We start from the raw sequence: 24755 nt of genomic DNA, 5'->3' as shown, positions 1-24755 counted from the left end.
CTATCTCAAGCAACTCCAGCTCAGGATCAAACAAATCCAGAGGCAGGGGTCGACGAGGACAATACTGGCAACAACCTTGGCAAGGTCCGCCCCAAAACCATAATTTTGCCCCACCACCACCCCATTTCGGTCATCTACCACCTCCATACTTTGGCTACCCCCAAATGTACCCTCCAGGAAACATGCCCTTTTTCCAGGAAACCAGAACCAAAGATATCCTTTTTTATCCCAGGGCAGGAGAGGACGGGGGAAAAGGCGGAACCCGGGGCACGTTCAATGGGCACCGGAAGAAGAACCAGTGAGTTCCAACACCAGGAACAAAACAAGGGATCAACCGGGAACAAGCAAATAAAACCCCCATGTCCACTTGTATTCAACTTGTCTGACACACAATTAACCACGGAGGAAACAGAAGTACTCAATAAAGGCCTGTCGTTCGTCCCTACCACCAGACTGGACACCTTCAGATTACATGTAGAACTCGCTGAGTTCTTCAGGAAACTCAAATTAAAAGCATTTTTTGAGAAAAAAGACAACATCAATAATGACAGTGAGGACACCCCTAACGAGACAGGCCTCAGACCAAAATCCACTTTTATTCCTCCACCGGGAAGTATCCCGGTTGAAATTCTAACATTTGAACAGGCAGTATATACAGAAGTAGAACAACTACAACACAAGGAGACATTTAACAACCAATCTAACAAAGACAGGACCACCATCCAACGTCTACAAAATGACCCAAACCTCGTCATCAAACCCGCGGACAAAGGGGGCGGCATAGTCCTCATGAACAAAACTGACTATGACCAAGAGTGCAAAAGACTCTTAAGTGATACTAGGAACTACAAACGCCTCAACAAGGACCCAACTGAGCAACTACAAAACACTATTAATCTCCTGGTCAAAAATGCCAAAGACACGGAAAAGATCTCTAAACAAGAGGCGGACTACCTATGTCCTAAAAATGCAAAGACTCCGTATTTTTATACAGTCCCAAAGATACGCAAGGGTATCACCCCAACACCCGGCAGACCCATCGTGTCTGGGATAAAGTCACTATTAGAACCCCTGTCGCATTTCTGTGACTTCTTCCTCAACCCTTTGGTTCAAAAAACTCCTTCCTACATCAAGGATACCAAACACCTCTTGAGTGTAATCAAAGACATCAACTTCAATCCTACCACTGAATTACTAGTAGGACTAGACATAGAGAGCCTATATACCAGCTTACCACAGGACGCGACACTAAAGGTACTACACGATGTCCTTATGGCAAGCCCTTGGGAATATAACACCCCCCGCAGTTTCATATTGGACTGTGCTACCCTAGCTCTCAAGGAGAAATACTTTGAATACGAAGGAACCTACTACCTGCAGACCAATGGTACATCCATGGGCAGCGTTTTTGCCCCCAGCGTGGCAGGCCTGTACGTGGCACACTTTGAACATACCTACATACAGCAACGCAACAATCCTTACTCTGCCAATATAAAAATGTGGTGTCGATATATTGACGACATCCTCCTCGTATGGGAAGGCAACCAAGAACAACTGGACAACTTCATGCTCTGGATGAACCACCAAGACTCCTACTTTTACAAGCACTAGCATTTCCACCGAACTAGCTTTCCTTGACCTGAATATCAAACCAGACAATGGAAGTCTCACTACTACCACTTTCTACAAGCCCACAGCAAGGAACTCCCTGCTAAGATTTGACAGTTTTCACCCCGACACCTGAGGGAAAATCTGCCCTATGGGCAATTTTTACGCATTAGACGTAACTGCAGCAATATTCAGGACTACAAACTGCAATCTAACGACCTGATACACAAACTTAAGGACCGTGGCTACCCTTCGAAAATAATAAACACAACTTGTAAAAGAGCAAGGAACCAGAACAGAGAGGCACTCTTGGAAACTTTTGAGAAACCACAGGAAGAACCTACCCTGACCTGTGTGACCACTTACAACACGGCATCTAACCAGCTAGCCAACATCATACAACGAAATTGGAAAATCATCAACTCTGGAACAAGGAAATGGGACAAACCACGTTTTGCTTACAAAAGAGCAACTAACCTCAAAGACCAACTAGTGAACACCAGGCCCCGGCCAACTGCACGCAGTACTGACAACACCATTCTTAACGCATGGGGCCTACCTAAAATCACTGGCCACCAACCTTGCAACAATTGCAGTGTGTGCCACCTGACATCACCTTCAAAAACACTGAACCTAGAACCAGGAAAAACCTGGACACAACAGCAATTCACGAACTGCAACTCTGCAAACTTGTTGTATTTGATAACCTGCCGATGTGGTCTAAGATACATTGGTATGACCATCCGGAAAGTCCGGACAAGAATGACAGAGCACAGGAGTACCATAAGGTGTGGAAAAAACATTAGTAAACTTACAGACCACTTCCTAACCCACAACCACACTTCCAATGACTTCTCCTGGACTGTCATAGAACAATTTGATACCACTATCAATGAAAAACGTCTCCTACAAAAGGAACAGCGTTGGATATATTGCTTATCCACACATATCCATGGCCTTAATGATGCCATACCATGGAACTCTTTAGCTGTGTAATATCTCCCTCTGAAGCAGAAGATAACCCACACACCGCAGCGATATCTGTGCCAGGATATGCATGAGCGTCCCCATCTCTTCTCTTTTTCTCCCCTCCTTAGTGTACCCCTTATGGGTGCCTTTCTACTGCATGTCCACTGTGCACTTCGCGCACTCATGAATAGCCATCTCTTACCCCCGTGTTTGGCTAAGTTCCATGTTTGGGATTATTACCCATTTTGACAATATTCACCTCTGTCTTGTTGATAAATTATCATGATTCGAATGTGTCATACTATATGACATTACAAAGCACACCGTGAACCGCTAGATACTGCCCATACCTTTGCCAATAAGTAAGCTTCATTCTGCGCAACACGCATGCGCCACACAGCCGCGCATGCGCAGAACTTCCGCTACTCACCAGCGCATGCGCGATTAGGGCAACCATGACATGGCGAACAGCGCGCACCCCTCCCTCTCTTTCCACCTTACACAGGTGAAAACAATCAACTAGGAACTAGAAATAAGAGACCGGGCGGCCCTCACCTCTCATAACGGGCGCCACGGAAGGACGAATAGGTCCAAGGAGGAACCAGACTGCAATACTCGTGAGTACAATAGAACCGCTACAGCTACAAATGGGGTAAGCTACCACTCTTCCTCCCTACAGGTTGGACATATTATGAACAATGTATTATTCCAACAGGGTCTCTTTCTCTGCCAGGCGACCCATGAAGCTTTTTACAAGATAAAACAGAGTGAGGACTTAGTATTATACCGCACCTTGTAAATACGCTCTCTAGCCCACCACCAACACTAACGGTTTCGTTTAAAATCCTCACCATCTTCATGCCTATGGCATGAACTCGCTATAGACGATTATAGGTCGCACACCACCTTATAAGTTGGCATGTTGTGGTATAACAATATACCAAACTAATATCACTCTACCATGTACGTCTTGTCTTTGTCCTTTGTGTTATCTGTAGTCAAGCTTGAGGGAATCCCCCTCTAACAGTCATAGCGCCTTAGTGTGCGCTACACATAGCCAAAAGACAACACAACCACTTAAATTAAATTTTTAATTTTATTATTTAATCTGCACGTTTTTCACATATCTAAACAGTCCTGAGGAAAGCCAGCTTAAAATCCACAAGGCACTGGCTGAAACATGTAGACCACACTAGACGTTGGAGGTCATAACTAGCACTCCAATCTACGTCTTCCTGCCTTTTATCTGCTAACAGAGGCCCAGTTCATTAAAATTAAGTAACCCTCGGGTGCTGGGACCTACTGTATAGCTTTTTAAGCTTTTAAACTTCACCTTTCTCACCCTATTCAATGCACACTCAGCAACATACCAGCTCCACAGTCACCTGGCGTTGAAGCACACCCGGGGCACATTCGGTGCCACTGTGGTGGGCCCGATGATGATGCATGCCACGACTAGGTTGGTGGGTGAGGGCTTTATAAGGAAAACAGTGTTTCCTTATTTGATGACGTACATACCTGAGTCTTCTACTTCCCTTAAACTAGCTAGTCCTTATTGATATATATATATAAAACAGCTTAGACCCACCTTATCATGAATGGGTATGAGCTCACTGTGGGAAGATCCGGAGAATGCTATCTTCCCCCAAAAACAGATCCTGAAAACTCAGTACTGGGAAATGGCTCACACTGATTTGGTGAGGAACTGTGAGTCAGCCTCTCTTACTGCTCGCTTCCTATGCGGCAAATCTGTACCTGAGTTAGATTGTTACTGGGATACCATTACAAAGCCCTTTGAGCGGAAATTATATTTCCAATTCAGGGTGGGTATACTGCCTATAAAAGCCTTCACTAACAAATGGTATTCATCCTGTGATGATTGGTGTTTGTGTGCCAGTTCAAAAAAGAATCTTTATCCCATGTACTATTTGAATGCAACGGTTACAGAGCCCTGCGGCGAATTTAGCTGTCCCCAATATGCAAACTTCTAGGGATAAGAAGGGCACAGGAGGCAGAAAGAATCCTAGGAAGTGACACAGCTGAAGTGATAGTTGTTGCCATGACGAAATTCTTAGGGTGGGTATGGATTATTAGAGCACGGTCCCTCAAAGAGAGAACAGCCCACTAATTACACTTGTCCTGCTGTATCCCATGTAAGGGTAGTCATTCGCTTCCCACTTAACTGGATAGTATGCCTAAAATTATCTATGGAATTTTAATTAACTCATTTTATATAACATTTTAAATTGTATATAGTTTTAAGAAATACTTATAATTCCATCCCAGAAAGTGTACACTGATTTTGCAATGATTTTGTAATTAATTTTATCTGGAAATCATGTGTAAACGTTTTATATGTATATTTTGTGCTTTTATGACCTAATCAGTCGAATAAAGCTTTTTTGGAATTGGATGGCCCAGGCCAACAACCGACTGCATGGCCCAGGCCAATGACTGACTGGATGGCCAGGTTAACTGCCAACCAGATGGCCAAGACCAACTGCTGACTTGATAATCCAGACCAGCTGTGGAATGGATGGCCCAGGTCAACTGCTGACCGAATGGTAGGGCAACCTGCTGACCGAATGATACTGGCCACCTGCTTACTAGATGCTCAACATATGGCCCAGGTCAACTGGTGATCAGATGGCCCGATGCATGGAGGCACCAAGTAGAGTGCCCAATGCACACTGAGGCCTGCTGTCAGTAGACCTAAAGGCTCTACTTGGAGCCACCAACTGGATTACTACTTAGTACCTGCAGTAGTGCCTGCTCAGACCATCTTGTTGTCCAGATAATCTGCAAGTGTATGTTTCACTCAACCCTACACCACAAAATGTTACTTCACCTGCGGAGGTGGCCTCCATCAAGCCTATGCCCTGTCCCCCCCTGACAGTGATAGAAAGACCCTGGCACCTACGGAGACAAAAGCCTGGCCTCAGTAGATCACAGTGAGGTATCTCCTGTGCTACTTAAACCCTGAACCAAAGTCTATGAATGATTTAGCACTAGGCCCGTCACCAACATGCACACTATGAGTGTTGGAGGCACCCATCTTCCATCCATGTTGTATTTCACAAGTGAGTGACTATAATCACTGGGCCTGAGGTTGGCTATCCAAGGTAAATTGAGGCTCCACAGCATTGCATCCTCATATGGTTGAAGGAGAATTCTGACATAGAAGCATTCAATCATATTTTTATAGTTGGTAGTCTGGCCATTCAAATGTCCTCACCTTCAGCTTCCCTCATACCGAGCAGTATTACTAATGTAACAACACATCATCAGTAGGGGAAACTTACCTAGCTCAGGTTGGCCAGAAAATTTCCACGTATCCAACATCTCTCATGTCTCTTCACAGTCTCAGACTAGAGTCCAGCTCAACAGGATATTGTTTCCCTGCTACCTCTGCCAAACACAGACCCTTGGCTATGGTTTCACTAGATAGCAGGCAGTGAGCAGTGAGAAAGCATAGTGCCTCATGATGCTTCCAGCTTTGGAAGTTGGTCCAGGAAATGTTTATTTTTATGTTTTCTGGTGCGCAGCCCAGGATCCTCACCTAGAAGCCCCAGGTGGGTGTCTTGCTCCCTGGAAGGAAAACGTAGCAAAGTTCTCTCTGTAACAATGCCAAAAAGAATGGTCCAAGGTGAGATAGACAGGTTTATTGGGCAAAAATAAACTCCTTCCGCCAGTACAGCTCTACTCCTGCTCAGCTCCTACCACCCTCTTCTTTTTAAAAACAAACATTCTATTTCACATTCTATAATAAATGATAAACTAAGAGAGTGAACAAGAAGGGGAAGGAAGCATACCAACCATAAAATACCACATAAACACCACTTTTTGCATGATCACTTCAAAAGTTTTGAACTGATGCTGCTGATTTTACAACTGAGAGTGCACTGATGCCTGCTAGCTAGAGGGTCAGTACTCTAACCCTTTACAAAACGCATGTCTACTTGGCTAGCCCCAATTGGCATAAGTTAATCTACTTATAAATCCCTAGTATATGGTACCAAGGGCATGTAACTTGAAGTGTCCACCCTGAGTGTGACAAAGTACAACCTGGCTTCCAGCCGACCACTGCAGCCCGGGAGAGCAGTTTTAAACTGCTAGTACATCTTTGCCATTTAAACTAATGTTAAAGCCCACATATCCCTTAAAACATATTATATATATATATATACACACATACCGAAAGAAGACATATTGAGTCCTGAAACAGGGAGTTGCATATTATTAAGTGGGGTGTGTACTTTCAGATGTCCTAACAGGAAAATCCCCAAATTGTCTTTTTTAATGTTGTAAGGTAAGAGGTCCAAGTGGCAAGTACAGAGTTGCAGGATGACAGTTAGGCCCTGATAACTTCTGAATGGGACTACTAAAATGGGTACTTCAAGGTATCAAATTAATTGTGACACTAAACCCAACATAATGCCCAAGTCTAATTTGATGTCACTTTTAAGGAAGAGCAACTTTTAGAAAATTGTTGCCCAGTTTGTCCGGTAACTCATCACATATGCTGGCCACCAGACATACTTCTGCCCACCTGGGGATTAATGTGAAAGACTCCAAATCAGAGGAACAATTGAGGCCTGTCACAGATGGAGGCATTACCTGCCCTCACAAGATACCACACTGTGTTGACCCTAAAGGTGAGCTTCAAAGAAGAATCCACCTTTGATGGGCAAATGGCAAACATACTGAAGAGGGGCTGCTAGTTTGTTCAGGTAGACTGGCTGGAGGTATTGAACAGGGTGGTAGAGACCACTCTTCCAACTGTTTGTTTCATGGGCGTGTAGCCCACAGGTAGCTGCACCTCTAAGGTGGGCTACCAAGTTCCTCACACTGAGAGAGGGGTTCAGATTTCTGAAGAGTGGGAATCATTGGTGCACTCTGTGATTGCTAAGAAGCCACAGCTAGCTGGAAGTCATCATAAGACGTTAGGAAACCTGTTAACCCCCCAGTTCACTTTCTGGGCTCCTGGCACCCTGAACTTTAGCTGACTTCTGGACTGAATAGAGGATAGAGAGGGACTGCCCTGCTGACCTCTGGTGCTGGCAAGAGAGGCTGCATCAACCACTAGACTGCACCTGCTGCTTCTTGGGCTAGAAAAGAAGTGATTGTGCCTGTGGTGCCTGTCTCGTGGCAAATGTGCTCCTGAGCCCAAGAAAGAAAAGATGAACTCCAAGAGTCGGTTGGCAGACTCCCTGTTCCGGCTACAAGACCATAAAACCTGCGGTAATCCCCTCTGTCTTGTCAGTAGTCCGTTTCATCAAATCACCACTGGCGTGCTGCTAAAAAGATCACACCTTGATGCTTAAAAGTAGTACCCGAGTCCAGTGATCTCAGGATAGTCGTCAGAGTGCAGATTGGTCATCAAAGATGGACACTACACGTCATCAAAGGAAACAACTACATCTGCTTTGACTGTGGTCACCATTAAACCACACATAACTGGATTTCTGCTGGACCGAAAAATTACTTTGGGGGACACCAACCCTGTGGCCAAAGTCATTCCAGCCAAACCATGGACTAAGAAGTAATCCCAGGAAGGCCTCTGTCAGCCGCACATCACCCACAGCATCTCTCAGCATCCTCAGCAGGCAATATCCTCAGGATCTTGACCACTCTATTGAAGTCTATGGCAGTCCTTGCATAAAGTGTGCAACTGGTCTAGAACCTCTTTTGTGACCAGGTAACTGTCTAAATACTCCTTATTGCCCCTCTTACCTTCTCCCTGTAGGAACTGGTAGGCCAGTCTAGTCAAACACAACTCTACAACTTTTTCAAAGTTAACAAACTTTACAGTTACCAATGCTTCTTTGTTGTTGGGACTAAAAGGCTGAGAATTACTTTTTATTTAAGAATCTACATCTCGAAAATCCTCTGGTACATGTTGCTCATCTTGATGTCTAAACATTCATAAAAATATAATCTACTTTTACAGCTTGGTGTCAGATTTATTTTGTGTTGTGCAACCTCCTTATTTCGTTGTTAGGTGTGTCTAAGTGCTTTACACTAGTTCCTTTCTTTAAGCCCTACTCCTCGAAACTACAGCTACCCAGGGTTGAGCTATCGTTTTACAAACGAGCCTGACTAGACCTAAAATGGTTATGTGAATATATTACATGGTTGGGTCATATAACCACACATTGTACTGCACCACAATCCTCCTACTCCCACAACAATGGAGGCAGGTGGCTCTGACTCCAGCCCGCCTGGGCACTCATATATGGATGGCTGCAATGAAGGTTATCATAAAGGAAAGGGGCCCCAAATCCATGTGTTCCGTGTGCATAGCCAATTATAACTATTGGTTTGCTTTGGTTTGTGTCATGATTCATTCTCATTGCCTCCCTAGTAGGGCCCTCAGTCCCAGGGAATAGTACACTAAAACATATAAAATGAAAATAACCAAAATCATACCTTTAAAGTAATTTATTTAGAAAACTCAGAAGACACAGAGTACACAAATTTCAGAACAAATTCTTGTATACTGTGTTGAGTCACTTATTCAGTATACATTTCAGTATTCCAATTATTGTAAATCAAAGGCAAAAGGGAACACTTGTGTCAGCCAACACGTTTCGATCATTACTGGCACACAAGCCTGAAGATTGAAGTAATGACCTTCTGCAGTTTATATCAAAAAACATATGTGGGTTGTGGTAACACAGATGTTCCACAGCACATGTAAGATTCCTGCATATAATGATTAAAAGGCCACCACATTTGAGTGGAGAGTCCATTCCACGTTTTGCGAGGAGCAGACGAGTAGCACGGAGCAGAGTTGAGAGCAGCTGTGAGCAGGCAGGCAGGCGGCTGGCCGGAGCACTGTAGATGCCAAGGAAAACGCTGAGCCACCAAGCTGCAGCAACCGAGGTGGGAGGCAGGGCAGGGCCAGGGTTGAACCCCTCTTGCCAGTGGCACCAGATCTTCACTGCTTAAAACGCAGCAGGAACCACAGAGTGGTAATGTGAAACGCTTACCAGTTCTTATATATGAAAGCCGCCCTCGCGCTGCTTAAGCTGGTTAGACTTTTTACTGACTTTTGACTGACTGTCTGACTCCCATTTGACAACCTGTGGTTTTAAGTGGGTTGTGCACGTGAGCTGCTGAGACGGTAATTTCGTTCCACGTCTTTCCAGGCTGGGCTGAGTGAGGCTGTGTGAGGAAAAGCGCTGAAAGCCGAAGGAGGACACTGCCGCTCTGTTCTTTATTTTCAGCCTCGGTGCCTCTGAACTGGACGCCCCTCACTGCCTCAGTGTCTATGAGTTGGGCATCAGGGTGGGGTGAGCGAGTGAGCCTGCAGGCCCCCAGGCTTCCAGGCACCTATAGCCCATAGCCCCTGCAGGGCCCGCAGCACCCCCAGCTGACAGGCAGAAGCATGGGGGTGAGCAGATAGTCAAAGAACCCCAGAAGTAAATGGAGGGACCTGCAGGCAGTCCACCAAGCGTTCTTCGCCTCCTTTGTGGCACAATTGAGAGGAGAGTAGAGACGCCCTGTGCTAGAATCTTTACTGCCACTGCTAGTGTGACTGCGAGGGTGCAGTCTACATCGCGGACACCGCTACTGGGAGCATTAAGCAGGATACGAGAATGAACAAACACCAGGTACTAATCGTATATCGCTGCCTGCCCGAACTGGGTTGTTGGCTAAAAAGCTGTGTGAGATATCTACAGTGCGTGCTCCATGGGATTGAGAGCTGTGAACGTGTAATGTAGAGCCACTGTATGCTTTTGTGTATCTATGCAATAAAACTTTACAAATAAAAAAAAATAATCTGGTTCTAGGCATCTGACAGGCAGTACTTTTGGATGCAAATTGAAAGGACTGTAAAGGAGAGAATTGGGTAAAGGTCAAGGTGATACTGTTCATTTTCATCCTTGCAGCAAATATTTAGACTTTGCTCTATATCTCCAACTATGTGTTCTCTGTCTCAATGTTCTCCTCAGTTTGATTCAAGGCTTAATGTTGAGAACACCCATTTTTCTTTGTACGACCTTCTTGGGCGATTTGTTTCTCCTCTTGGTTTCTCATTTTTCTCTATGCTAATAAAATTAAAATAGTCATCTCACATACCCCTCCATCTAAAAAAAATAGAAAATCTTTGACTGTCGGAATCTAGTTATACAGTGAATAGCTGCCTTACTCTCATCTCGTTGTAAATGATAATCATGTGGTTTTCTACCTAGTGATCCCTTTGACTGGGTATTCTCTGGATGTGTTTTTTTCTGGACAATCTAATACTTTCATTAAACCTTCAGCAAGAGAAATGGCGGTCTGTTATAACACACACTTCCACAACTACTAGTTATTAATTACTTAATCAAAACATTCCACCGCCATCTCCTCTATGAGTCTGTCTAGTTCCTAATGAACCTACTGGTTGTGAGAATGCTTGACTATAGTAACAGCTTACTGGTAACTTACTAACATGTGTTCTACCCTATGAAGACATCATCAACTTTGCCAAACTAGCACTATGTAATGATCCAGCGGCCCTACAGAAAATCTGTCTCAACAACACAACCCAACACAATGATACTCACCATTAATCAAAAACTCTTCACAAGGCCCATAAACGACTGTGATAAATATTGGCCAACTGAATCATGTGACCTAATTAATCGGAACTATTCTATAACTATTTACACTTTATATACAACTGCAGTTTTTCATCATCATTGTTATTAAATGGAAACATTTAATTAAGTCACCTAGGTAATGGATCAACTGATGGTAACTAGACTCAGAATAAACAAGACCAGCTTGTCATTTCAAAATCTATTTATTAATTTTCAAATAAAGAGCATTTTAGTAAAAAAAATCTTTTTATTAGCAATTCGAAAGCATCTTTTAATTAAGCAAAGGCACATTAGTCTGTCATTTCAAACGGATCAGCATGAGAAGTATTAAAGCTGAAAAGGTCTTATTCCCTAAATTCTATTTCCCTGTCTAACTTCCTAGAAACCTAAAGTAAAGTCATAAGTTCTGCTTTCCTTACGCGAGTCAAAAGTCCGTCAGCATCTCATGCCCTTCAGGATTCAGGAACGAGCCTGCAGCCCTCCTCCCAAGGTTAAGTTTTATACCTTTTCTCTATCTAAAACTAACTAAAAGAATACTTTTTCTTTGACATACAGCATTTTGATTGGCTGACAGCCGTCAGTCTATATGATCTCATTGCCTTTTCAATCCAAAAATTGTGCTTTTCTAAAACGTCTTTGTCCATTGTCCACAAGCCACATCTTATTAAATAACAGTTCGCTGCTTCCTCAGCTTAGCTGTTCTGCCGCTTCATGTCCTTGGAGTTAAACAACTCAGAGCACATCTTGCACAGTTCCAATTATTTGTTTACTGATGAACGAAATTTGACAAACTTTTCCATTCTTTAACTGTGCTCAGCTCATCATGACAGGATTCCAAACACCGATTCCAAACACCCATTTTAAAAGCTAGGCCTCAGGCCTCTTTCTCGATAACTATTATGCAAAGAAACACAAAACAATAATTAATTCGAGTAATGAAGAATATTCTGTTACCCACCCCCTTGCTAAATATTAACCCATTAGTTTATGTTACCTAGCTTTAAGCACAAGAAAGCGCCATTTATAAAAACCTTCTTCACAAGGGCCTCAGGATTCTTCACAAGCCATTGCCACATAAAAGACATGACATAGACAAAAGCACATTTAAAAATAAGCACATGCCATTATTTAAACAGCCGCAATTAATGTTGCCAAGACAAATAGACAAAGTTAGTTTATTATTTTTCAACGTACTCGCAAATGCAACAAAGAGCACATAATGTTAACCCTTATGTTCGTGAATGCATTTTAAACTAGGTTGATTAATACAAAATCGTGGAAGTCCAGGTTCGTTGGATGTCCAGGGAAACCTGTTCCTGATGGTGCTCATGGGGGCGGAGTCAAGATGGCGGGCTGAGGCCGCTAGGTGAAGGAGGTAGCGCGAGGAGCTCTGCCGCCCGCTGTATCTTTCACAAGGAAACGGAGAGACTGCTTTTTCCACAAGCGAGCACTAGGATGACCGGAGCAGCTTAAAAAAAAACAAAAAACTACCACGCTGCAGGTGGAGAAGTTGACTGTCGGTAGGAACTGAAATGGACATTGCTGAGCGTTGAAACGCCGGACAGGCACTCCCTCTGCCGTATTGGAGGCTAGTGACGGTGAAGGACTGGGTTTTTAAGAACCCAGCGGTGCCAGGGCACAACACCTGAAACCTTCGTGGGTAACCTGCTCCGGCGTACGAATCACAGAGACACGGGACACTTCCTTTGGCGTCAAAGATTCAAGGTTTATTTACTGCAGGGAACACAGAAGTCACGACAAGCAACACACGTGCAACTTGGGGAGACTGCTTCAAATTGGTTCTGTGAATCGCTCCTTTTATACACAATTTCCTCATAGAGTTACATTGAACACAAAAGTTTATGACCCGGTTCCCACAATCATCCCCCAGAGGGGTCGTTTTGGTCACTTTGAAACACACAAGGCCCGGAACATAAGTGCGGAAGCATTTGGCGGTTCCCAACTGAAAAAAACCATCTTCCCAACATTAGTGCATTCCAATCGGTAATAAACAGATCGAAATAGGAACAAGAACAGGTGTAGAGGAAGACGGAGACAGTGGGGAAATCGGAAAGGGTGTAAAAGGGAGGTATCGAAAGACACGAGATACAGGCATCAAAGGGACGTGCCTAATGAGATGCACGACTAAGACAATAAACCGGCACGGCGAGATGAGCCTCGAGCAGGGCCATCTGCCTTACAGTATCATCCCCCTCATCATAAAGACACTTACAAAGGACATGTGTCTTCCGCAAATATCTTGGGAGTCCCAGGGTCGCGAAGCGGACATCGTCCGTTCGCTGGCTACTTGAGGGCAAGAGACAAAATGGATGCCGTATCTAAGATGGAACCCGTGGGTACAGATAGGAATGCCCACGTAACAAACGAACGGTTTAGGTTAGCACAGCGAAACTGCGCACACTTACTAAACTCGTCATTTGCGGTTCATAGATACCAGACTCGACCATATTCGTGCGAGTCGAAAACACCACTTACAATTGTCACGGAACCTCAGACGCTCCTTTTGCCCTCATGTAGGCAAGCACTAGTCGGAATCATATTCAATATTCATCAGACCATCTAGATGTTGTTGTAGCATAGCTCTGTCCAACCGAGTTCCATTGGTAACAGGCGGCTGTCTCATACACGTTGTAGCACAGAGGCCACATAAGGCAGGACCGCACTGCACACAAAGGCAACACGTGAACAGGAACGCCACAACAACTCCGATAATCATCAGAATCTTCCAACCCCAAGTCGACATCAAGCCCCAAAACCACCCAAGTAGCGTCCAATCCCCTACATCCACGTGTATGGATTCGGAGATCTTATGCAACTTCGAGATGGCTTGATAAACGGTCGGAGCGTTATCAGGAATGAAAATGCAGCAGCTCGAATGGATCACCTTACATACCCCACCTCGGTCTGCTAAGATGACATCTAAAACCATACGGTTTTGTAACGTCATAAGTCTATCCGCCTGGAGTTCTGTGGTGATATTACCAAGGGCACTGGCAGTAATATTAGCTGTCGATTCTACCACTCGAGTCAACTGTCTCAGGTTCCTACTATTAACCATAGGTCCCCAAAACGGGAGGAAACCCTTGAAAAAGTCTCCTGCCTCTTGACCGGCAGTATCCTCTTCGCTAATTACGCCTCTCACAACTCTAGTCTTGTGATAATCTGCATCTACGGTAAACGTCGGAGGCAACAAATTTGCAATGAAGCATGAGCCCATGAAGTCAGCGGGCAACCATGCATATGCACGATCATGGCAGATAAAGTATGTACACTTGGCCGCCAGGAACACAGGGGACGAGACCATCGGCAAAATGTAATTTTCAGTGCAAGCACTCTCTCCAAGTCGGGCTTTCGATCTTCGGCCACGACCCATTAGACAAAAATTGCCAATGTGGGGTACGACCCATATCGGAGGTGAGCTTTTAAGCTGCTTTTCACTAGTGAACACACTATACTCGCCTCTACTCAGGACCCTATAGGCTTGTACCTCTTCTTCAGGAATAAGCGAAGGATCATAGATATCACTATCTAAATCCTCTATTGCTATAGACAAAGGTTTTTGATACGAAGTAGGACCAGAGTAGGGAGAGCGTGGTTCTCGAATGGGGTGGAAACCTAGTGCGCTTCGAAACATTGTTTGAAATGCTCGAGCGGACCCTTGGGAACTGTACGGTAACACCAGATACGGAATTCCCTTATCCGTAGTATGTGGCATCAACCCACACACCCAACAATTAGTAGTGTTAACCACTAACTGATGCTGGTGAAGGAGCTGAATGAAGGAATTATTGCGGAATTCTGCACGTCTAGCCTGCTCGTGTTCGGGTAAGACATGAAAAGAATGAGGAGAAGCAGTGGAGGTGAGTTTAGGATCAGGGGTAGGAGTAGGTACGACAGGAGGTAAGAAGGAAGATATCATGTAATACACCCCACCCGCCAATAATGCAGAAACAGTAAAAAATAATACAAATACTTGAAATATAAAACATTTCGTACGACTAAGTTGTTGCAGCTTGAATCTTCAAGCTTGAGCTTCTTCCAAGTCCATCAGCTTCGAAAATGCCATTCCCTACGACCGTCCGCAACGTTTCTTGACGCACTTCGTTCTGTGTAGCAATAGTCAATCCCCAGGAGTTCCCAGGAACCAACGGTCTTTAACCTAGCGTCGAGACCTACTATCCAGAAGGAAGTACGCGCGCGGCCCTACAGCCTTTAAATGCACAATATATATATATGCAAAAACAATGTCTCTCGGCTGTGGAAGCAAAAAGGTATAAGGAATGAAGCTCAATGTATATACACAGGAATAATCACAATAATATGAATGTTCAAAACTGATCACGGAAAACGGGATAATGCAGTTGTCAATACAGCAAAGCAGGATCGTTTATTAGTCTTTAGAACGAGATCGGAAAAAGTATCGAGTTTTCCCAGGACGTGTCTGCTCGTCAAACAAAGGATCCGTTGAAGAGACAGCGTCCTGCTGATCAGCTGAGTGTTCTGGTCTTGAGTCTTTTGATGACAATTGTTCATCAGAGTCTTTCTGCTGCGCTGAGGATTCTCCAACAGGCTGTGCGTCGCTAAAAGGTACAAACGCCGACAATCCTTCGGTTTCAGTTGATGCAATGCCTCTCCTCACCCACGGGTCTGCGGGCAAAGGGATAGGGACCTTCTTGGTATGGGTGGCGTGCACCCAATTCTTACGTCCCTCGAGACGAACAGCAGTCCTCGTGGCAAGGAGAACCTGGTAGGGTCCAGTAAACCTCGGGTCCAAGTTATTCTTGCGCTAAAAGTTCCGCGCCACGAACCAATCTCCGGGCCGGCGCTGGTGGCCTGGACCCTCCGTCTTCGTCGGCAGTGCGTTGTGAACCTGTTGGCGAATTAACCTCAGTTTAGCAGTCAAGTCATGCAGGTAATCGATCAGCATTGGATACTCAAGATCACAGAAAATACCTGGCCTAGGAACCCCCCAGACATTCGCAGGACGGCCGAACACTATTTCATAGGGGCTAAGCCCTACTCGGGAGTGTACAGTCGCCCTAGTTGACAGTAATGCTAAAGGTAAAGCGTCAGGCCACGAAAGACCAGTCGTAGCCTGAATCTTTGCTAGTTTCAGTTTAAGGGTGCCGTTATACCCTTCAACCAAACCAGCTGACTGGGGATGATTGGCACTATGGAATTTCTGATTAATTCCAAGGCCCTTGCACACACTCTTCATCACACTTCCCACAAACTCACTTCCGTTATCTGACCACACGACTCTAGGCATTCCGTACCGAGGAAAGTATTCCTTCAGTAGGATTTTCGCAGTAGACAAAGCAGTATTGTCTTTGAGAGGATAGGCCTCGATCCATCGGGAGAATGCGCAAACCACTACTAAAACGTATTTCAGGTTATTGCATCGCTCCATATGGATGAAGTCCAATTGGTTCACCTCAAAGGGACATGAAGGGGGAGCAAAACTGCCAGGAGGAGTTGGGGTTCCTTTGCCAGGATTGTACATCATGCACACCATACAATTCTTCACCAGACGTTCAGCACATTTCGTGATACCATCATTCTTCCACACAGGGGACAGCAACTTACAAATACCTTTCGCGCTAATATGTGCTAACCCATGCGCCATTGTCACAACGGCCAGCACATACGCATCGGGCAACAACCATCTTTTCTGATCCGACAAATCAATCCAACAACCATTCACATCCAACCTTCCCGTACTTTCTTTCCACTTCACCTTTTCAGTCTCGGTGGCCTCATTCTGAATTTCTTTCACACTCTCAATAGTGTCTTCACACATGCTCGATTCTGTAGGCCACCTAACCGAACTCGTCACATACATTCGAGTGCTAAGGTTCCGGGCAGTCTCCTTAGCAATCTCATCCGCAAATGCATTACCACGACCAACATCATCCGTCACCTTACGATGCGCACTACATTTAACAATCGCTACTTGTTCAGGTAACGTGAGTGCATCCAAAAGATCATTCACAAGCTGACCATGCTGAATCTTCGTACCGTGCGACGTCAAGAAACCTCTCTCTCTCCACAATCGTCCGAAGCTATGTGCAACACCAAACGCGTATTGGCTATCGGTAAACACATTCACGCGTTTCCCTTTTGCTAATACGCACGCTCTAGTAAGAGCGATCAGCTCTGCAGCTTGGGCAGAATTCTGATTCAACCTTGCAGTCTCAACAACAGTATTCAACGTTACAACAGCATAGGCAGTAGTCACATCGCCATTCGGCAACTTAAAACATGACCCATCCACATACAGTGTACCATCCGGATCTTCCAATGGAGTGTTTTTAACCACATGCGCGCTCCTCTGATTCTGCCCATATGCTGACTTTTTAAAAAACCCATTGTTCATGACGAGCTGGGCTCGTCATCAGTGTTTGAGGAGGCTACACCATGACGAGCCCAGCTCGTCATCAGCCTCGAAGGGGTTAAGGTCCACTCGACCTTTTGTTTCTTCTTCTGTCCTCAAGTAACAATCATGTTCTACTACTTCATCTGACTCTGTGCTAATTGGTAACAAAGTTGCCGGGTTTAGAACATTGCAACGTTTTATCTGAATATGACTTGCCAGCAATGTCAGCTCGTACCCAGACAATCTCGCACTCGTTAAGTGCTGGGTTTTCGTACGATTCAAAAGAGTATCGACTGCATGCGGAACCATCACCGTAAGCATATTATCCATGACCAGTCCTGCTGATTGTCGAATGGAGACCGCAGCTGCCGCAGTTGCTCTCAAACAACTCGGCAATGCTCTAGCTACTGGATCCAAGGTCGAGGAAAAATATGCACATGGACGCTGTTTACCGCCAAAAGGTTGCGTTAAGACACTCAAAGCACAACCTTCCCTCTCGTGGACATATAATGTAAACGGCTTGCTATAGTCGGGAGTACCCAACACAGGAGCCGAACACAATGAATCACGCAGTTCAGAAAAACTCTTCTGACATTCTTCCGTCCATGGTAAAGGAGTTGAAACATCCTTGCACGTAAGAGCCACTAATGGTTTCGCTAGCAATGAAAAATTAGGAATCCATTGCCTGCAGTACGACGTGATACCTAGAAAGGCACGCACATCTCTTTGGGTTGTTGGCACAGCCATTCGCGCAATCGCTGCAATTCTCTCTGGGGTCAACCTCCTTCCCTCCTTTGACAATAAGTGACCTAGATAGGTTACTTCTTGACAACAATATTGGAGTTTAGAAGGGGACACCTTATGATTCAACTCACAGAGATGTTGCAGCAACGACACAGTAGCAATTTTGCAAATGTCCTGAGTATCAGCAGCCACCAATAAGTCATCGACATATTGGATTAAGGCCGCACCGACCGGCAACCTAAACGCATCCAGTTGACCCTTCAAGGCTTGACTGTAAATCGATGGACTTTCACAGTAGCCCTGAGGAGCGCGTTTAAACCGGAAGCTGCGTCCACCGAGAGAGAAACCGAAAAGGTCTCTACTCTCCTCGGCAATCGGGATGCTGAAAAACGCATTTTTCAAATCAATCACCGAAAACCACGATGCAGAAGCTGGAATCAGAGTCAGTAGCGCCGTGATGTCAGGCACAACAGGGAATTGAGGAACCACAATTTTATTCACCTCCCGTAAATCAATAACAAAACGATAAACGGGCGGCTTCGAAGGATCAGTACGTTTAAGAATGGGCAGTACAGGGCTGTTGCACACGTTTCCCCGAGTCTCTTCAATAACGTCTTTCTCGATCAGATCATAAATGATCGCTAACAATGCTCGTTCACCATCAAGAGAGATACGATACTGGGGAATACGTGGCAATCGCACATTGGATTTCAACTGAACGACATAAGGGGAGATGTCAAGCAGGCCCACATCATTGGGACCTGTCGCCCACAAAGACACAGGAAGAGAATTCAATTCCGGTGGAAGCTTATCGAGAGACAAATACATGGGAGAGACAACTCTCTCTCCCAACGTAAGCTTTACACCCGCAGGAGAACAATACAAAGTTGCATACAAACGTTTAAGCAAATCCAGGCCCAAAAGATTTTCACCACAACCAGTAGTCAAAATCAACGGAGCTTCTAGCTCACGAGGCCCGATTGTAAGGGGCAAAGGGCACGAAACTGGATTGCTAACGGGGGCGCCAGAGAATCCAACGGAAACATTTGTTAAGCCAGACAAAGGTGCGCCAGGGAGTTTCGAATGCATAATAGAACTTTTCGCTGCACCAGTGTCCAACAGAAAAGGCTCAACGACGCCCGATGTAGCAACTGCGACGTAAGGCCCTCTCTGATCAACCGGAACTGATACCACTCCCTCTCCTTGTCTTTGGCTGTCCTAGTAATTACTGTCGTCAGTTCCCTGATCGACGTAATAATCATCTACATTGTACTGCGCAGATCGTCCTTGCGATGATCCACGTTGATCGAAACAGTTATTAGAATTAGAAGGGTTATCGGAACGATCATTCTGAGCACCACGACCCCTACCGCGTGATACCTGATGCGAACCACCACGACCTCCTTTGGACGAATTACCACTATTGCGATCATTCAAAACAGGGCAATTGAATTTAATGTGTCCCTCCTGTCTACAATAAGCACATTGATTGTACCCTAACGATGATCTTTGGGAGGAGGAATCATTACGCGGCTGCGATCGATTCGATTGCGACTGCGATCTATTCTGTTGGGATGCATTCTGATTTGAACGCGGAGGATATGCTTGTTGAAGCAACACTTTAGTCTTAAGCTCTTTCGTCTTTTTATCAGCGCGGTCGTTCTCTTCTTTCTCTCTGTTCTCATAATATTGTGCTGTGGCCAATATCTGAGCTGAAGTAGAAACGGCCCACGCACTCTCTGAATTCTTTAATTTATTGCTCAAATCGGGCAATAAGTTGGAAACAAATTTGTCCACGAACAACCTTTGACCACCCTCAGTGCTCATATCCTGACCACTATGATCAATGAAAGCCTCCTCAAACCTCGTAAAGAAGTCGGAGACACTCTCATCCTTCTTCTGTTTACAAGCTGATAATTTGTCCCAATTTACCCTCATAGCCGGCATAAGAGTCTTCATTAACGTTATTATTCTTTGAGGAAGATCAGCAATCAGCTGCTCGGGTTTAGCACCACCAATTTGTCGGGCATCCGCCGCTACTATGGCAGCCCAAGCACCACCTAATTCATTCGGATGGTTTTCCTGACGAATCTTAGCCCATACCGGTTGCGGTACAACATTGCCAAACAGCATATCAATATCGGCAAGATTCATTATCGTAGCATCTATGAGCTGCGATAATTCCTTGTAGTACCCTGCAGGATTTTTACGAGGGTCAGGCAAAGATTGCTTCACCTGCAACACCTCGGAGCGTTTCCATGGGAGATGTATCCACACTCTCTGAAAGAATGGCGGAATCGGGGGGTTTGCCCCAGGATTACCAGGCATCCACACTGGTGGAACCTCTTGCATAGGAAACTGACCGGACTCATCCGGTAGTCTTTCAACATCCTCAACAAACAAGGCTTGGGGTATAGGAGTGGGACGGAAAGAAAGCAACCGCTCAACAGCACGTCGAACGTTGGTATCCACTATCAGTCCGTTCGAGAACTGAAGCGGAAGATCAGACAAAGCGGTCAGCACCTCGTCAGGTGCATCGGCCGATATCTGATCGCGTAGGACCTTACACATTTCCTCGAACACAAATCTTTGAGTTGGTATATTGAATTGACAAAATGTGTCGAGCACAACACGTGGTGGATTTCGAAGGGGATGCATCATCCAACCCATCGCCATATTATATAGCGAAGCGCATTCTCTGTTACCAGGAAGCTGACTACGTCTCTGAGGACCATCGGAACCAGCGGACCCAAAAACAGGTCCGAGCGAATGAAAGAAACTAGCTGCAAGAGGAGAATTACGAGGACGAGTAGAGGGGGAAGTATAGGACACAGGACTAACAAGCGAAGGAGTAGAAACAGTAGCAACAGCAGGAGTTAACAAAACAGGAGCAGTAGCGGGAGCAGGAGTATGTGGAAGCGGAGGAGCAGTAGGGATAGCAGTAGGCAAAGGAGCAGGAACAGTCGGAAGAACAGGTGCAGGTTGAGGAACAGGCACAGGAAGAATAGGCGGAGGAATAGGTACAGCAGGTACCACGGGAGCTGCGGTACCCTGTACATACGGAGGTGGCGACTTCATAAGATAAGACATTAAAGGATCCTCAACTGACTCTTCCTTCTTTTCCGACTCCGTAGGCAAAGCGGGATAACATTTATCTACGGTCATACGCTGTAGTCTATCAAACACCTCCTTATCCTTAACCTCCTTGTCACGCTGAAATTGCTCTGCTTTCTTCACTATAGTAGCAACATTATCTCGCTGATTTCGTTTAGTTTGTCTGATTTCTTTCTGTCGGGCTTCTTTACACCACAACCGAAAGGCATCAAACATGGCCGGCCTTGACTTCCTTTCGAACAATTTAATCTCTAAATTATCTAAGATCGGGGCCTCGAAGCTACCATGAGGTGGCCAACGAAGGTCACCGTCCCTCTTCGTATATTTGATCCAATAATCATTAAAAGTAATCGGGCCCAGCCCATGTTTACTGTACAGTTCATAAGTCGGAGTTCCAACCGGAGGTATCGGACACGAGTCCTCCAGTCGGGAATCCATACCACAAGGTCTGAAACAACTAAACAAAGTACTGCGACCAGGCATCTTGCACACTAGCCGAGTTTCACAAACTTCAAGGGTTACGGGATTTACCAAGTCCCAGCAAAGAACAAAACCCTCGGTTTTTGGCGGCTGCAGTCGTCAAACAACACAACAACAATAAAAACGCTAGAAAAGTGTCATCGACAAAAACACTCTCACAGCGTCAACAACAAAAACACTCGCTAAAGTGTCAACAACCAAGGACTCTGGGAGCGACCCACAAATACTTAACTCAAAGATCAATGGCGTCACCAGGAAGGCCCGTCAATCGTCTCGCTCTACCAAGGTCTACGCCAGGCGCCAAAACAGGTCTACAGTCAGGGCAGCAGTCCGTCACAGCCGTCAGGAGGCGGGAATCTTCGCGGGAAAAGTCTTCGGGCCACTTATTTCGACAACAGGATCGATGAAGCGGGGTGCACCTTCCCTCGGAGATTTCACACGAAGTTCCTCACGATCGTCGGGCTTGGACCGGTACCACTGATGCAGCCCCAAGTTGGGTGCCAACTGAAGGACTGGGTTTTTAAGAACCCAGCGGTGCCAGGGCACAACACCTGAAACCTTCGTGGGTAACCTGCTCCGGCGTACGAATCACAGAGACACGGGACACTTCCTTTGGCGTCAAAGATTCAAGGTTTATTTACTGCAGGGAACACAGAAGTCACGACAAGCAACACACGTGCAACTTGGGGAGACTGCTTCAAATTGGTTCTGTGAATCGCTCCTTTTATACACAATTTCCTCATAGAGTTACATTGAACACAAAAGTTTATGACCCGGTTCCCACAATCATCCCCCAGAGGGGTCGTTTTGGTCACTTTGAAACACACAAGGCCCGGAACATAAGTGCGGAAACATTTGGCGGTTCCCAACTGAAAAAACCCATCTTCCCAACATTAGTGCATTCCAATCGGTAATAAACAGATCGAAATAGGAACAAGAACAGGTGTAGAGGAAGACGGAGACAGTGGGGAAATCGGAAAGGGTGTAAAAGGGAGGTATCGAAAGACACGAGATACAGGCATCAAAGGGACGTGCCTAATGAGATGCACGACTAAGACAATAAACCGGCACGGCGAGATGAGCCTCGAGCAGGGCCATCTGCCTTACAGTATCATCCCCCTCATCATAAAGACACTTACAAAGGACATGTGTCTTCCGCAAATATCTTGGGAGTCCCAGGGTCGCGAAGCGGACATCGTCCGTTCGCTGGCTACTTGAGGGCAAGAGACAAAATGGATGCCGTATCTAAGATGGAACCCGTGGGTACAGATAGGAATGCCCACGTAACAAACGAACGGTTTAGGTTAGCACAGCGAAACTGCGCACACTTACTAAACTCGTCATTTGCGGTTCATAGATACCAGACTCGACCATATTCGTGCGAGTCGAAAACACCACTTACAATTGTCACGGAACCTCAACGGATACTGAGCGGCTGTCAGCAGGAGCCGAGCAGGAGCTGTGACGGACATCGCTTGGACGCCGAACAGCTACCCCCGCTGTTGGACTGGAGGCTGGAGGTGTAGCGGTGCGGGAAAAAGGCTGCCGGTGCATGCGAGCAGCATTAGCTCGGCTGACCTTAGGCGGAGGACCGAGTCATTTACAAAAACGCACCGCGGCTGCATGCGGCTGCATGCGGGAAATCGGCAGTCGTCAGGAACGTTATGGAAACACAAGTATACTTTCCTTTTGCCGGGCTGGAGGCTAGAGACACGAACGGATCTTCAAGGCAGATTCCTGCACAGCAGTGACACGCTACACAGACTACACGGCTAATAGTGCAGAAAAATAGTGAAAACGGCTCAAGTGTAGAAATACTTGACAAATGCAGCTTCTGTGTCGTTTAGGAAAAACATTGCCGGTTTGGAGGCTGCGCTGGGCGTGGACTCACGGTACTAACTGGGCAGTCCTCGGCCTGATCGCAGGCTTACAGAACGGAGGACTAACTGATAGCCAGACGGCCGAGGCAAAGCAGGACTCTGCTGTGATGGCACCCAAGCTGAACACACGATCCAACCGGGCAGGTAAAGCCGCAAAACTGGACACTTCTGGCTCAACATCAGGTACTGTGGCTGCACTTAATACTAATTCCAAAATCTCGGTGGGGGCCACTGTTGTTAATATTAATCCTACAGTAACAGCGCTAACCGGTACACCAGCTGTTAAACAATCAACTAGAGCATTCGAACCAGGCACTGATTCCGGTAGTATTCCTGAGCCTTTAGATAAACTATTTTCTAAAGTTGTAAAGACCCTTCACCATGCTAGTGCTCAGCCTTCTGGGGGAGCTCCCAATGCCATTAAGGAGATAGCTACCTCTGCGTCTAATGAGACTGGAAAAGCGCCCAAAGAGCTTGGAAAAGTTGACTTAGTAATCTCAAATACTATTGTGCAGGAGGTGGGAACCCGACTGAATAAGGAAAATTCTGTTAATGGTCTAACTGATACAGGGGGGTCCTCTACTGAAGAAGCCGAGGCGCCTATCACTGACAGTGTCAGAACTGAAATGACCGATATAGGGCCAGCAGTATTAATGTTAGAGACATTGCTACTGAAAATAATTCTCAATATGAGACCACCCCGGGAACTACTGCTCTCACAACTACCCACCTCAAGCACATTGACTTAACGGATCTAACCCAAGCTACCCAGACTCCACCTGAGCTTGTGTCAGCAAAGACAGCTGCTGAGGAACTAAGTGATAAGCTCTCACAAGGAAACAGGGTGCTTAGTGCAAACAATAGCATACTGGCAGAGGAAAATGAATTAGCAGAGGAGAGCTCCAGTCCGGAATATGAAGAACTACCCGAAGAAGATGACAGCGAGACCGAAGCTTCTTATAATAAAGTCAA

The 24755-nt window shown here is 45.7% G+C and overlaps 1 protein-coding gene across 1 annotated transcript in view; it reads left to right on the top strand.

Moving 5' to 3' along the window:
• LOC147707493 (CD109 antigen-like) overlaps window positions 1-24755 on the top strand; it is an 899009-nt gene that overhangs the window by 243766 nt on the left and 630488 nt on the right. The gene's annotated exons all lie outside the window — the stretch shown is intronic.

Source organism: Lissotriton vulgaris, chromosome 6, assembly GCF_964263255.1.
Source record: "Lissotriton vulgaris chromosome 6, aLisVul1.2, whole genome shotgun sequence".
In the NCBI taxonomy this organism is placed as follows: domain Eukaryota; kingdom Metazoa; phylum Chordata; class Amphibia; order Caudata; family Salamandridae; genus Lissotriton; species Lissotriton vulgaris.
Note: the sequence above shows the minus strand (reverse complement) of the source record. Positions and strands in the feature narration are given on the sequence as shown.